Source organism: Aegilops tauschii, chromosome 6 (genome assembly GCF_002575655.3).
Source record: "Aegilops tauschii subsp. strangulata cultivar AL8/78 chromosome 6, Aet v6.0, whole genome shotgun sequence".
Classification (NCBI taxonomy): Eukaryota; Viridiplantae; Streptophyta; class Magnoliopsida; order Poales; family Poaceae; genus Aegilops; species Aegilops tauschii.
Genome location: NC_053040.3, coordinates 212,224,968 through 212,239,868, shown reverse-complemented (window position 1 = coordinate 212,239,868; position 14,901 = coordinate 212,224,968). Strand labels below are relative to the sequence as shown.

General features: G+C 46.9%; 1 long non-coding RNA gene across 1 annotated transcript; it reads left to right on the top strand.

Moving 5' to 3' along the window:
- Nucleotides 1–11,143: 11,143 nt before the first annotated feature.
- Nucleotides 11,144–13,147, top strand: LOC141025603 (uncharacterized). Its single transcript, XR_012187619.1, has 2 exons — nucleotides 11,144–12,459; nucleotides 12,800–13,147. It is a non-coding gene; the product is annotated as an uncharacterized lncRNA (long non-coding RNA).
- Nucleotides 13,148–14,901: the final 1,754 nt, after the last annotated feature.

Sequence of the window (14,901 nt, the reverse complement as noted above, 5' to 3'; positions counted from 1 at the left end):
ATCGCATTTGTTGTGATGAGGGTAAGTTTTCTATAGTGTAACTAGCTTACTTTCCTCCTAAATGGCATAACTACCTAAGTTAGATAAAAAATGAGCTATACTTAGCTTTCTTTCCTAAAAAATGTCATGATAATCTTTGTTACCTCCAAAATGATATAGACTTACCTTACTTTCCTCAAAAATGACATAATAACCTTAGTAATCTCCAAAATGACCTACTTACCTAGCTTACCTCTAAAATGACCTACACTTAGCATTTTTACCTAGCTTAGCAATAAAATGGCATTTTAACCTACCTTAGTTAGAAGAAGATAAAAAAGAGGAGAGGAGAAAAAGAAAGAGAAGAAAAAATCTTCTTCTTCTTCTTCTTCTTCTTCTTCTTCCTTTTCTTCCTCTTCTTCTTCTTCTTCTTCTTCTTCTTCTTCTTCTTCTTCTTCTTCTTCTTTTTCTAGCTAGTCTTCTTCTTGTTCTTCTTCTTCTTCTAACTTGTTTCTTTCTCAATTTGCAGATTTGCTTTAGATGAGGAAGCTTGCGTTGATGGAGTCTACTCTTCTCTTTATGCTTCCTTCTTGTTTTGATTTTGTAGGATAAACAATGTCAGACTTGCTACCTATATATGTATGGATGAAACAATTGTATGCTTATTGTTGGATTTGTTGGCTATGTATGTGTTGGATGAAACCATTTGCTATGTATATGTGTTGGATGATCATATCCATATGGCAGGGATATGATTTGGTATGTATATGTGTTGGTATGCTTGTCGAAAGTATTTTCATATGTGTGTGTATATATATATAAGTGAAATTCTGTCAAACTGAATGAATTCAAGAAAAAACAGAAAAAACAGGGGCTATATAGACTATTTGCCGTCTGCTGGCGGACGACAAAGAGCTTTGCCATCAGCTAGCAGACGGCAAACATGCCACGTGTCAGCTACCTGTGCAACCTGGGGCAGTAGGCTGGCTATTTGGATGCTTTGTCGTCGGCCAGCGGGCGGCAAAGAACGTTGAATATTTGCCGTCAGCCAGCTGAAGGCAAAGCTACCAAATAGGCCAGTCCCCCAGGTGCTGCCACGTGGCACGCTATGTCGTCTGCTGGCTGACGATAAAGACTCAATGCTATTTGCCGTCCGCTGGCAGACGACAAATATGCAAAGGTCTTTGCCGTCCGTTGGCTGACGGCAAAGCACGCCGTTAACCCCTTAACGGACCTAAGATGACACGTGTGCCATCCAGGCTCTTTGCCATCGGCTGGTGGACGGCAAAGACCTTTGCATCTTTGCCGTCAGCCAGCAGAAGGCAAAGAAGCCTTTGTCGTAGCCTGTTCAGCCGGACCTGTTGCCGTCTGCTGGCTGACGGCAAAGGTCTTTGCCGTCCGCCATCCATGCCTTTGCCGTCAGCCATGGCTGACGGCAAAGTTCCTAATTCTAGTAGTGAAACCCCCGCACATTTGGATCACGTGCGTCTTTTCGTCATTCGGATTTGCCTTATTCACAGACTGAGAGCGGCAAGTAAAGATGTGCTTGAACAAACCCCAATGCGGTTGACAGCCCAAGAAGTTTTCGCACAGAGAGATGTATGCAGCGAGGTATGTGATTGTGTTGGGGGAGAAGTGGTGAAGTTGGGCACCAAAAAATTTCAAGAAACCCCGGAAAAAAGGATGTGGAGGTAGAGTGAAACCCCGGTCGACATGGATGGCAAGGAGGACACACTCACCCTCTTGCAGTCGACGCTCGGTGTCGTTCCCCGGAAACCTCCAAGACCCGTGGGCGATCAAGCCTCCAACGGCCAGGTCCTCCAAGTCTTCCTTCTGGATCATGGAGCAAATCCAGTCCCCCTTGATCCAACCAGGTGGTAGACCGGACCTCGACGATGACCCCCGAGTCGTCTTCTTGCCCTTCGCCGTCGCCGTCGCCTTCTTCGCGCGCTACAGGGCCGCCGTCTTGTCCTTTCCCATTGCGACAGACTACGCACGGGCAGGGCGGCGGCGTCGAGAGTGGAGGAGGACGCGGTGGAGAAGCAGAGGAGGAAGAAGGGGAATAAGGTGCATTGTGCAAACACATCGGCCTCGACGCCTTTTATGGTTCTGCTCCCGAGTGGCTGACTCGTGGGCCCATGTGATCCTGTCAAATCCCGCAACAGTCGTGCGCCTGATACATGGCGAAAAAGGTGGCGGAAGAATCGAGGCGCCCCTGTCTATCCACTCCGTTTACTGCGGCGCAATCTGTCCCGCGCGCTTCCCCGAAATTTCGAATCCCATGAGATCCGGGAACCGCAGATTAATCAATTGCGCCGAAGATTTCGTACCATATCAACACTCGAAGATTATCAGTTGGGTTCACTCGATGACCTCTGAATCGATCGAGGCGACTGCAACAAGATCGAAGCTTAAACATGAGTCACAAACTCATGTGGAATACCTCCGAAGTATGGAATCGAGTCGGAGTCAACTTCAGCACTTTCTTCACTCGGACCTCAATCCATTCGGGGGCTAATGACGATGGCATGTACCTAGGGTAGGATCATAGGCCTGACCTGGACACCCTACCCAAGGACACTGCCCTAGAGTCAAAGACATTCAAAACACAACAGAAGAAACCGACTGAGTTCACCAAGGAGTGCAATCCACTCGACCTTCAACCTCACTCGGATACCCCAATTCTATTCGACCAAGATGAGTTCACTCGACCATACAAGAAACCACTCGGAATGCAGAAGGCCTCAAGTCACTTAGGATGGCAATGATCAGGCATTCACTCTGTAGTCTTAAAGATCATTTATAGCTCTTTATAGGTGGCATTACCAGTAATGCCCTGTCTTAATGTACATTGAACCATGTGTAACGTGGGATGGCTGGGGTCCTGGCGCACTCTATATAAGCCACCCCCTCCTTTGGCACAACAGTTCACACCCCCTGTAACTCTCACGCATAATCCAGTCGACCAAGCCTCCGGGCACCGAGATGTAAGGCTGTTAATTCCTCCGAGAAGGGCCTGAACTCATAAACCTTGCATGTACAACTTCACCGTAGCTAAGATCTTACCTCCTCCTATGTACCCCCTATTCTACTCTCAGACTTACTCCCACGACAGAAGCAACCTTGTCTATCCCACCATGGCCATCGGCCACGAAGGACTTGCCTCACTTGGGTAGATCTTCACGAAGTAGGCGATCTCCTTGCCCTTACAAGCACCTTGGTTCAACTCCACAATCTTGTCGGAGGCTCCCAAGTAACACCAAACCAATCTAGGAGACACCACTCTCCAAAAGGTAATAGATGGTGTGTTGATGATGAACTCCTTGCTCTTGTGCTTGAAATGATAGTCTCCCCAACACTCGACTCTCTCTCACAGATTTGGATTTGGTGGAAAGATGATTTGAGTGGAAAGCAACTTGGGGAAGGCTAGAGATCAAGATTCTTGTGGTTGGAATGGAATATCTTGGTCTCAACACATGAGTAGGTGGTTCTCTCTCAGAAAATGTATGCTGGAAGTGTAGGCACGTTCTGATGGCTCTCCCCTCGAATGAAGAGTGGCTGGAGGGGTATTTATAGCCTCCACACAAAATTTAACCGTTACACACAATTTACCAAACTCGGCGGGACCGACTCATGAAACTCGGTCAGACCGATTTAGTTCAAAATGTGAACGTTAGGATTTTTGGTGGGACCGACATGTCAACTAGGTGGGACCGATTTCATTATGGTTAGGGCATAACGTAATCTTGCTGAGACCGGTCACATAAACTCGGTAGGACCGATTTCTGTAATAGGCAAACAGAGAATTGGTCAGACAAACTCGGTGGGACCGAATCGCTCATTTCGGTGGGACCGAAACATTATGAAAGGGAAATAGAGAGTTTGCATTGCGAACTCGGTGGGACAGATCGCCCATCTCGGTTAGACTGAAACATTACGAAGGGAAACAGAGAGTTTGCAATCCCATCTCGGTGAGACCGGGATCCCTATCAGTGAGACTGAAGTGGCTAGGGTTTCTGGCAGTGGCTATGTCAAATGAACTCGGTGGCGCCAGATAGATCAAATCGGTGGGGTCGAGTTTGACTTTTGGTTTGGGACATATGTGGATATGAGAAAGTGGTTGAGGGCTTTTGGAGCATATCACTAAGCATTTTGAGCAAGCAAGCCATTAAGCAACACCTCATCCCCTTTTAATAGTATTAGCTTTTCCTATGGACTCAATGTGATCTTGGATCACTAAAATGAAAATGTAGAGTCTTGAGCTTGAGCCAATATGTGTCCTTAGCATTATGAGGGGTCCACATTCCTAGTCCATGCCATGCCAATCATTGAACTTTCTGAAATGATCATCTTGAAATAGCATTAGTTCAATGAGCTATATGTTGTTAGGAATTACCAAAACCACCCAGGGATAGTTGCACTTTCAGTGATGCCTGTCTGTGCTGGGCTTGTCACTGGCTCAGCCAGTGCGTTGACGAGTTATTTGTCTTTTGGTGCTCCCGGGATGGTGGTTCATGTAAAAAAATATCTTTCCTTATCTTAATAGAGACCGACTTCGGCCTTTCGAATACAAGCTAGACACCATATGCAACATGCAATCACATATGACACCGCGAAGTTAAAGCAAGCACCTGGGATGGTGGTTCATGGCGAGCGAGATCATCAACTCCATAGCTACGTTTACCGTCTCCATCTGTTGAACATGCAACCTTTAAAGCGCTGAAACGTGTCTTGCCTGCCAACGAAGAAAACATGAGCGACTTCTCTCTTTTATTTCGTGCTTCTGTCAAGGCAGAGTCTAAAATACCCATGCATAAAAACACAATAGTGAGAGTATGGGTGAAGTGTGTGCAGAACTAGTGCACTGTAAAAGGATAGCAGGTGGCTGAAAAATAAATGACAGGAGACATATGATAGCTCTACAACATTGCATGGCAAACAAAATTAGATTCTACTATGTATGATTTTGTAATGTATGAGCACAGGGATGGCTGGGGAATGCAGGTTGTCGGTGCAACAAACCCTGGGTCCATTGCCTAGACTCTGCACATGCACGGGAGTAAGGCCACAACACCAATCTCAGATTGGGGCACAAAAGATCAGTTCTTCGAAGGACCAACATGCAGCATAAGAAGACCAAGACTAGCCAGAGAAGTAAGCTACTGCTAAGGAAGAAACCTCTTTTGCCAGGCAGGCAAGCCTGGTCAGGATGGGGTTACCCCCGGAAGCAAACCTTCGGGTCATCCCGGCACGCCTGCCGGGGCTCATGGAGGCAGAACCGCCTCACCGCACCACCTCGTCGCAACGCACATCGTCGATCGGTGTGGTGTCGAGCTCCAAGGTTACTAAGTGGCTGCCATTCGCCACATGGCAGCCACTTCCTACAAGAAATACCTCCAGATGACACCCGTCCTGCGACGTGTCGAGCGAGCAGGCGAAAGCTGGCAAAATAGCCCGGCAGGGCTTGCCGGGCAAGCTACAATGTGACGTTGAGCGGCACATTTAATGCGCCCTGTAAGCCTGCAGAGTTAGGTATGATAGCACTGTTTGCTATCTAATCAGTGCATAATGACTAATCTGCCATTGTGGTGACCCCTTTATCTATAAAAGGAGGCCAAAGGCAACCGTAGAAAGGGTTAGCAGATCCACCCCCTCACTCATTCATACGCGTGTAGCCGTTTCGCTCAGGCCAACCCTGCCGGGCAAGCATGTTACGCCCACCACCACTTTTTCCAACATCAATCCACCAAAGCAGGAGTAGGGTTTTACGCATCACTGAGGCCTGGACCTGGGTAAAGACTACCCGTGTGATCTCTGCCGTGCTGTCTCACGCTGCTCTGCTCTTTGTGCAACGTGCCATTCCCCCCACCCCCCGCCGAACCAGCAAGGGACTCTTGGTCCCATAGGTGGCCGTGGTTTCCCGCGACATCTTTGGCATGCCAGGTAGGGGGAATCACTTGCGCGAACCTGAAGGCGTGAGCAGCGCGTCATCTTGATCGCCATCCTCATCATCTTGCGGCCACCGATGCTGCAACTCACGCGTCCACCTCGAAGGCCCCGCCCCCGCGGCCAGCGATGCCACAGGGGATGCAGAGGCCCACGAGGATGTGGGTGTTGCGAGGGACATGGTCGATGCAGGCGGCATCGTCACTACCTCCCCCGCGGCCGAGACAGGAGCGGGAGTCACCGGAGGAGAGCAGCATCAGCAACACCCCGATGGTAATGCTACACGAGGTACGGGCGAAGGGATTATTCCTCCTGTACCTCTTCCCCTCGCCGAAGGGCACATCCACAGTGGAGGCCCCCGGTCTAGGGAGAATCGCCGCCCTCTGGACGCCCCCGCCATGGGTGCAACCGTAGCACGCGCGCCTCCCTCGGAGCGGGTCGACCCAGCCACTGTGCCCAACGGAGCCACTGGCCCTCAAGCGCCTTCACCTCATCACCGTGCCATCCAAGTGGATGGCTCGCAACAACGATGGTGTGACACCGTCGCCACCGGCACCGTCAGAAGCCGGGCAACGGTACGGTCTACATCATCATCACCAATGCCGAACATGGCTACGGAGGCCATGGCACGGGCCCAGCTACTGTCGAGGTTCCCGCCGACGGCCGGTCGGATGGATGAGTGGAGAGCCACCATTCAGAGTCTTATTGGTTTCACTGAGGCTGGGGGCTCACAGCGAGCTGGCCCGCCACGGCTTCCCCAAGCGACAACAACGGCTCGCACTGCTAGTCGTACGGAAGGGGCCACCTCCATGGTGCAGTCCCCGCCACGGCAACCAGTGTGGGTATGGCAGCACCAAGAACCCGATGACGTCTTGATGGCCTCTTCCGACCCTCGAGCATGTCCAAGCCAACTGCGAGCCCTAGAGGACATGCGGAGGGGAGGCACGCGCATCGTCATCAAGCAACGCCGCGACGACTACCGTCGGACCAATGGGTGCGATGGTCCCGACGTCGACGAGCCTGCGCTCAAGGACGGCGGGTGCCTACCTTTCTAGGTTGGGTGCCCTTCCTTTACTTCTGAGCTGCGGTAAGTCCGTTGGCCATCCGCTCACACGTTCAAGCCAAAGATACCCGAGAAGTATGATGGAAGGCTGAACCCGCAGAGTTCTTGAGCATCTACACCATCGCTGTGCAAGCTGCCAGAGGAAGAGATGAAAAGGTATTTGCCAACTACTTCCCTTTGGCACTCAAGTCCAATGTGAGGTCTTGGCTAATGCACCTGCCGGAGAACTCCATTTCATCATGGGCTGACCTGTGCCATGAGTTCATTGGCGCCTTCACGGGCGGCCATCAAGAACCAGGATGGCCCAGCGACTTGCAGCTTCTCCACCAGAAGGAAGGAGAGACTCTCCGCAAGTATTTGCAGAGATTCAGCAGATTCCACAGAAATATCCCAAATATCCATCAAGCGGCTGTGATAGCTGCCTTCCGGTCCAATGTGCGCAACCGCACGATACGTTCTAAGATGAATGCGCGGTTGCCCAAGACTGTGAAGGAGCTTTACACTTTGGTGGACAAGTGTGCTCGGATGGAGGAGGGAAGAAAGCTCCCTGGAGAGGAAGATTGCATCGACATCGACTCAGAGGATGATGAGGAATCCTCTAGTCAGAAGAAGGAGAGAAAGAAGTGCAACAAGAGGCGCAAAGATAAGATAGTGATGACCATCAAAGTATTGGGCACACCTAGTACCGGCAAGAAGGCTAAGGCCGAAGCCCCCGGCAAGGAAGCTGCCGTGTGCACTGACTGCCGGGAGGCTGCGGCTACCGAGAGGGCTGGTAAGGCGATGGACCGTACTTCAAGATCCATCGGACCAAAGGCCACGATCTTCAAGACTGTCATCAGGTTGAGCAGCTTGTCAAGAGGCAGAGGGCCGAATAAGAGAAGCGAGATAAGGAAAAATGTCAGAATGGCACTGGCGGGAAGGGCCAGGGTGGTGAAGCAAATCATCCCGACAGGACTTTTTGGAACCAAGGAAAACTTGCCAGAGGCCGAGGGAAGGAAGTTAGCAATGATGAGAGTGATGGAGGAGATGAAGAGGAAACCAGCGAGCAGGAATTCCAGAAGGCCACTGATGCCCTGTGCATTGACGGGGGTGCGTCCCTACACTCCTCTCACCGCCAGCTTAAACGGTGGGCGGGAGAGGTCAATGTTGTGGAGCCAGCGGCAAGGTCTCGGAAGCCGCTCAAGTGGTCACGCACGCCCATCATTTTTGACGAAGAGGACCATCCTGACCGCACCACCGCGGTAGGATGTTTGCCATTGTTGGTCTCTCCAACGACTCGCAACCTCAAGGTCACAAAGATGTTGGTTGATAGCGGGGCCGGGTTGAATCTGATTTCTCCAAAGGTTATCAGCAAGCTTCAAATATCAGGGGAAGAACTAAAGGTCACAGGCGCGTTTCAAGGAATTAATCCCGGCATGAGTCATCCTAAGGGAAAGATCACGTTGCCAGTGACGTTTGGGGGAGAACTGAACTATCGGATTGAGAAGGTTGTACTTGACGTGGTCGACCTTCCCCTGCCGCACAATGGGATTCTTGGACGCCCATCTCTGGCAAAATTCATAGCGGCATCCCACTATGCCTACAACACTCTGAAGATGCCAGGGCCAGTAGGAGTCATTTCCATCCCGTCAGATGAGAAGGATGCAATCATTTGCGTGGATAAGATGTACCAGGACGCAATCGCGACAGAGGCCACGGCAGGAGCAGTTCCCGCCAAGGAAAACAGAGGAAAGAAGAAGAACAGTAGGGACACCAGCAAGGAATCCGGGAAGCGTACCTCTCTAGAGTGCGCTGTGCGTGTTGATGACTTGTCGAAGAGTTCCATCAGCAAGAAATCCAAGGTTGCTGCACCACATGTGAAGAAGGTCCCGGCAGGGCTGGCTGGCGTTGATGTAATGTCAGGACCCCGATCCTAAGTCACACCGATCTAGCATGTAACACATCATATCACTTTGCGGCCTCACGCATGGTATTCCCACGGGTGCCACCTTACCTGGACCAGGACCGTTTGCGCCTTTTGGCTCACGTATATGATAGTGTCGCTAGCATCCATATGACAGAGAACCCGGGCCGACATGACTAGTCGTGAATCTGAAGTGGCACTAACTTACAGGGACAGGCATACATGACCCAGCAATGAACGTGTCAGTCATCAACGTATGAACCCAAGTCGTAACAAGCTACAAGGACTTAAAGGAACTACGCGTGACATTTCCCCGAAGGGACAGACATAGGAACGAAGAAGGACACATGCCGGCCAGCCTAAGTGTTCCGGAGCAGTAGCAAGCTACCATGGCTCAGTGGAAGCACTAGGAGACATTTCCCGGTAAGAGAGGCTACCAAGGATAAACAACTAGGTTGTCGGATCCCACACATACCAAGCATTTCAAATCATACACACAATATGCTCGATATGTGCAAATACAACATGGCATCACAACAAAACTCTACAACTCAAAGTATTTATTCATTAGGCTCCGAGGAGCCAAGTATTACAAACATGGGTCTCATGACCCAACATACAGAGCATACAAGCAACAAGCAGAAGCATAAACATGTCTGGGTACAGACAACTACAAATGAAAAAGGCTGAGAAGTCTGACTATCTACAAGACCCTCCCAAGGGTACAAGATTGTAGCTGAGGTAACAAGCTAAACGTCGAAGTCCACGCAGAACTACTAGTGAGACTGAAGTCTCTCTGCAAAAACATAAATTAAGCAAACATGAGTACAAATGTACCCAGCAAGACTTACATCATAAGTAGCTACATATGCATCAGTATCAATAAAGGGGAGGTGGAGTTTAACTGCAGCAAGCTAGCTTTGACTCAGTGGCTATCCTGAACTACGTTTGCAAGTAACTCTTTTGGGGTGGCGCACACGAGTCCACATATTCACCAATCAATACACCACTATGGATCCGCTCCCGTCTCCCTACGAGAACGCCATCCATATCACTCACGCTTATCTTGCGCGTTTTAGAGTATCCACTTTCACTTGTCTATGAACTGTATAGGCAACCCAGATGTCCTTTACCGCGGACGCGGCTATTCGAATAGATCATGTTAACCCTGCAGGGGTGTACTTCTTCACACAGGCTCTCACCATTTATCGCCGTTTACACGACATGTACTCGGCAACCTTCAAGTGGAAGCCCAGCTGGGGTGTCGGCCACGACTTGACTAACCACACAACTCCCTAGTCCAGGTTTATCGCCTATTTAGGTTCCATCCGCAGGGAGTCCGGCCGGGGTTTCCACATACGGCCCCGAATGATGTGTGCAGGGTTCCCGAGTCACCAAACGGGCGACTCGGTACATCGGGCCACGTGCCTACCGCATCACAGCCCACCCCTTGGGCCAGTGCTGCGCACGGCCTCTAGCATACTACAAACACCAGAAACTACTTGCAACTCTAGGACAGAGGACAGGGGCGGTTAATAAGTCGAGAGGGTCCATTGGTTTCGGGCCCAACGTGTGGTAGTAGCTGTTTATGGATCACAAACACAGAACTCAGTTCCTGATGACGGTTTCAATGAGACAACCCACCATGTACTCCTACATGGCCTCTCACTGCTACCTTTACCAAATCGTGTTCACACACTTAGCTCTCAACAGTAGGACATGTTCACCACATTCCAATTCATCCCCGATGAATCAGACCTGACTCAACTCTAAGCAGTAGCAGGCATGACAAACAAGCATGAACTAGTAGGCACATCAGGGCTCAAATAACTCCTACTCATGCTAGTGGGTTTTATCTATTTATTGTGGCAATGACAGGTCATCCAGAGGAAACGGGTTCAACTACCGCAGCATGTAACAGATGAATTGTTGTTGTCCTAATGCAGTAAAAGAGAGTAGGAGCGAGAGAGTGGGATTGTATCAGAATGAACAAGGGGGTTTTGCTTGCCTGGCACTTATGAAGATAGTATAGCTCTTCATCGGTGTCATAGCTAATCTAATCTCAGATTTCCATCATACTTGTCATGTATCACAGATGTGTGGTAGCTAGAATGATAAAAAAGAGATGACAAGAATATATCCTGGTAATATATCAGTTCCATTGGATTGGTGGATATTCTGTTCAGAGTAATTTCCTTTAGCTCTATCATAACAGTATAGAGACCTATCATCACAACATTATAAAGCATAGAGACCTATCATCAGTTCATCATAGTGCTATAAAGAATGGTCCAAATCGGATGCCATATCGAGGAAAGGCGTAAATATGAACCGGAAAGATGTTTTTGATCTCTTTTATCTGCTGGAATCAAATAATTCCACATTTCATGAAGCACATTTTAGTATTTATTAGTGGTAACCATCCCTGAACAAAGAACCAAGTTCAGCATCTTGAGTTGCTCCTTTTGTATCGGTTTACCTGATAACAGGTCTCCCATTAGGTTGTCCATGTCAACCATGCCTGCCAGCACTAATTATCATCATTAACTAGTGACAAGGATCCCGATGGCCACATTTGATACTAAAGATGCTTCCCACAGCCATGCTTAATTCACACATACATACACTGATAGCCACACCATCTTTTCCACATTTTAGATTAACAAATCCAATCTCACGGATGTTTGAAGTTCGACGAATGCTCGTCCCTTTTTTTGTACCCGCTCTATTGGTTCCATTGTACTAATCAAATCATGTTTATAAATCTAATTGATCAATGCTTGTTCTTTGGTATTGGAGTCTGGTCATACCTGAGCACTGTTTATCAGTATTCACCCTACTCTCCAAGGTATCACTATAAGCAAAATTCGAAGTGTTAGTCCAAAAACTTTGATTTTTCTTTATCCACTTCCATCCCTGTTGTATCAAAAAGGAAAACTGATTTTGATATTGTTCTTCAATGGTCGGTAGTTTTCATACTCTCAAACTTTCAAGGTCTTAATTATGTAGATGGAGTCCTCTTTATTTTTTGCTTTAAATTTATTGACAATTTGTTCCCAATAGAAGCATGGATTGCATTGCCCTACACAGAGAGAACATTAGCAAGCTTTGGAAAAGGAAAACTGAAGAGACATTATATATGTAATACTTGGACCTTTTTATCTCACAAAATTTTATCAGTGCTAATGAGTTCATTAGTTGATAAGTTAATTGTGTCCTAAAGTCGTAAGACTTTGAGACTTTGACTTTGATGGTCCATGTCTCGTTTCGTGTAGTCAATGAATTCAGTGGTTTGGGTGCCATACTCCTTGAGGCCCTAAAAATATAAGAACAAAATATTGATTAGTAAAGTAAGTATATAACGACATGACAGCTTTATAAATACACAATTTTATTTTGCAATGGCCTCTAGTGATTATGTGATCACAAAGTAAATTTAAGATTTTTTTAACTGGAATAGATATATGAAACCATATTATGAATGAATATATTTTTTGACTATTGATTTGATCTTTTCTTTCAGAATGGAGCTGTGGCATTAAGACATAAACCCACTATCGAATTTGAGGTTGGTCGAATATGAAAACCATCTGATGCACCATATGTGTTTCTCTATATCGCAGCAAGCAATCCCATTTTTGTTTGTTATACCTGCAGTGTGGTTCTAGTCTTCTAGAGTATATTATCTTAACGTGAATACACGGGAACCAACATCCATGGCATCACCATTAAGACATGAACCCACACCTATAGAATTGCATTACTTAATCTAGAATACACATGATAGTTTTTCTATTTCAATATAATTAACCTTCCGATCTAACATGTCAGATGTTGTTAGATGAGCACTTCCTAGAGTATAATTGAAGTATTATTGATCCTTAATAGGCCTGATTAATTTCGTGCAGTTGGTACTTACTTGAGGTGGTCTGATTGCTCGATGGAGCCAGCTGGTGTCCGCTGGAGGAAGACAATGCCAAAGTGCCACTGGTTGGAGGAAGTTGACTTTGAAGTGTCGTTCGCGGGAGGAAGATGATGTACAAGGTATATCATCTAGTCTAGAGGACAATTAACCCTTGAGGCGTAATTGCTCTGGTTTGGGCAATCAAATATCTGTACATTACTGTGAGAGTTTGGAGAGATTGCATCTCTGAACTTTTTTTGTGCCTGTTCTTTATATTGTGGGATGGTCTGATGGCTCATGGATGGTCAAACCTGTTGGGATCATGAGGTTTCTATTGTGGGATGGTCTAATCGCTCAACCTGTTGGGGTCATGAGATCGTAAATTGTGGGATGGTCTAGTCGCTCAACCTATTTGGGCCGTGAGATTATAATCGTGGGATGTTTTTTTAACTGATCGTGGGATTTTTTTCTGGATTGATCGTGGGATGTTTCTTACATCAATCGTGGGATGTTTTTTTACATCAATCGTGGGATGGTTTGATAGCTCATGGGTTCCAGACTTGATGGGATTGTGAGATTTAAAGTTCCTATCTGGTTTCCAAACATCTAACGGTTGTAGCTTGTTGATTGGAAATAGGCACACCGAATTAAAGGTCGCATATTTCTAATTATTGTGAGATTTTCTAAGCTAATTACCTTTATTCTGATTACCCTGTCAAGTACTCCCTCCGTCTCATAATAAGACATTTTTAACACTAATATAATGTCAAAACACTTTATATTATGGGACTGAGGGGGTACTTTTTATATATAATAGGTAGATACTCTAAAACGGAGGTGTACCGTGTTATATATATCTCCAGTTGTAATTGCACAATAAGGCACACTTTTCATAAAAGGAACCCTCAGTTCAACATCTCATAGGAAATCAATTCAATTGTTTTCAATCTTCTACAGATCAACTATTTCAAACTAACAACAGAGAACACAAACTAATGCATGGATCAGTTACTGCAAAATCATCACCAGTAGCAAAAAAACCTAAATAGACTAAATATTAGTAAGAATGGCAGGCGAAGATACCAAGATATGGTTATAAATTTTCTAATAGAAACTGCACAATGAACAATGGAGAGTGTGGCATGGTAGCATCCACGGACAACCTTCAGGCGAAGGTCCTAGTCTGTGTGCTCCACCTATTAGGAAATCGATTGAACAAATGCCAAAAAAATAGAGAAGATACTTGGTGAGATTAAGTGCCAGAAATCAAGGATACCTAGAAATTGATGGGCTCCTTTGTATGGATAGCAATATGTGCATCCGCTGGTGCAAGCACTGCCCTTCAGCAATCTTGTGAGTCCAGCCTAACATCGCCGCCAACTTGACTGCATCTACTATCTCTCATGATAGCGCAATCTTGTGAGTCCAGCCTAACATCGCCGCCAACTTGACTGCATCTACTATCTCTCATGACAGATCGCTGAGTACGCGCTTGAACGTGGCTGCCTGTGCTATTTCTGAAGCATGGTTTCGATGGTAGCCATCCGCAGGACCAGATCGCCGATTACTGCTCGCACTCCGCGGACAAAGGAAGAAAGAAGGGAAGAAGACGGAGGCATGTGCGCGTCGACGATCTGCTGGAGGGCAAGGCCAAAGGTTGTGGCAGCGGCTAGTTGAAAGGATGGGATGGGAGCCTTGCTGGGAAGGAAGGAAACATCAAGCGATGAGGGAAGACCTGATCGTGTGTTCATTATTTAGTCTATTTTTTTTCCTTTTGAGCTTTAGCTTTGAGTTTTTTTTTTCCAGGATGAGTATTTTTTTTTCTTTTTGAAACATTTTGCTTTGAGTTTTCAATATCATGGGCCTACACATAATATATGGCAACGGAAAATAACTACCAGTAGGATATGTAATGGCCAAGGTAGGTAATTAATTTTCCCTTAGTTAGATCGAATGATGTAAATTGTTAGTCGATCAAATAAATGGCTAGATGTTCCTAATTTTTGTGGTAATTTCTAGCTAATTCTCTTTTTCTAGTTAACCCGTAAAGTACTTTTTATATATAAATAGATGCAACTAGCAACAGGTTAAATGGAGTTGGTTTGA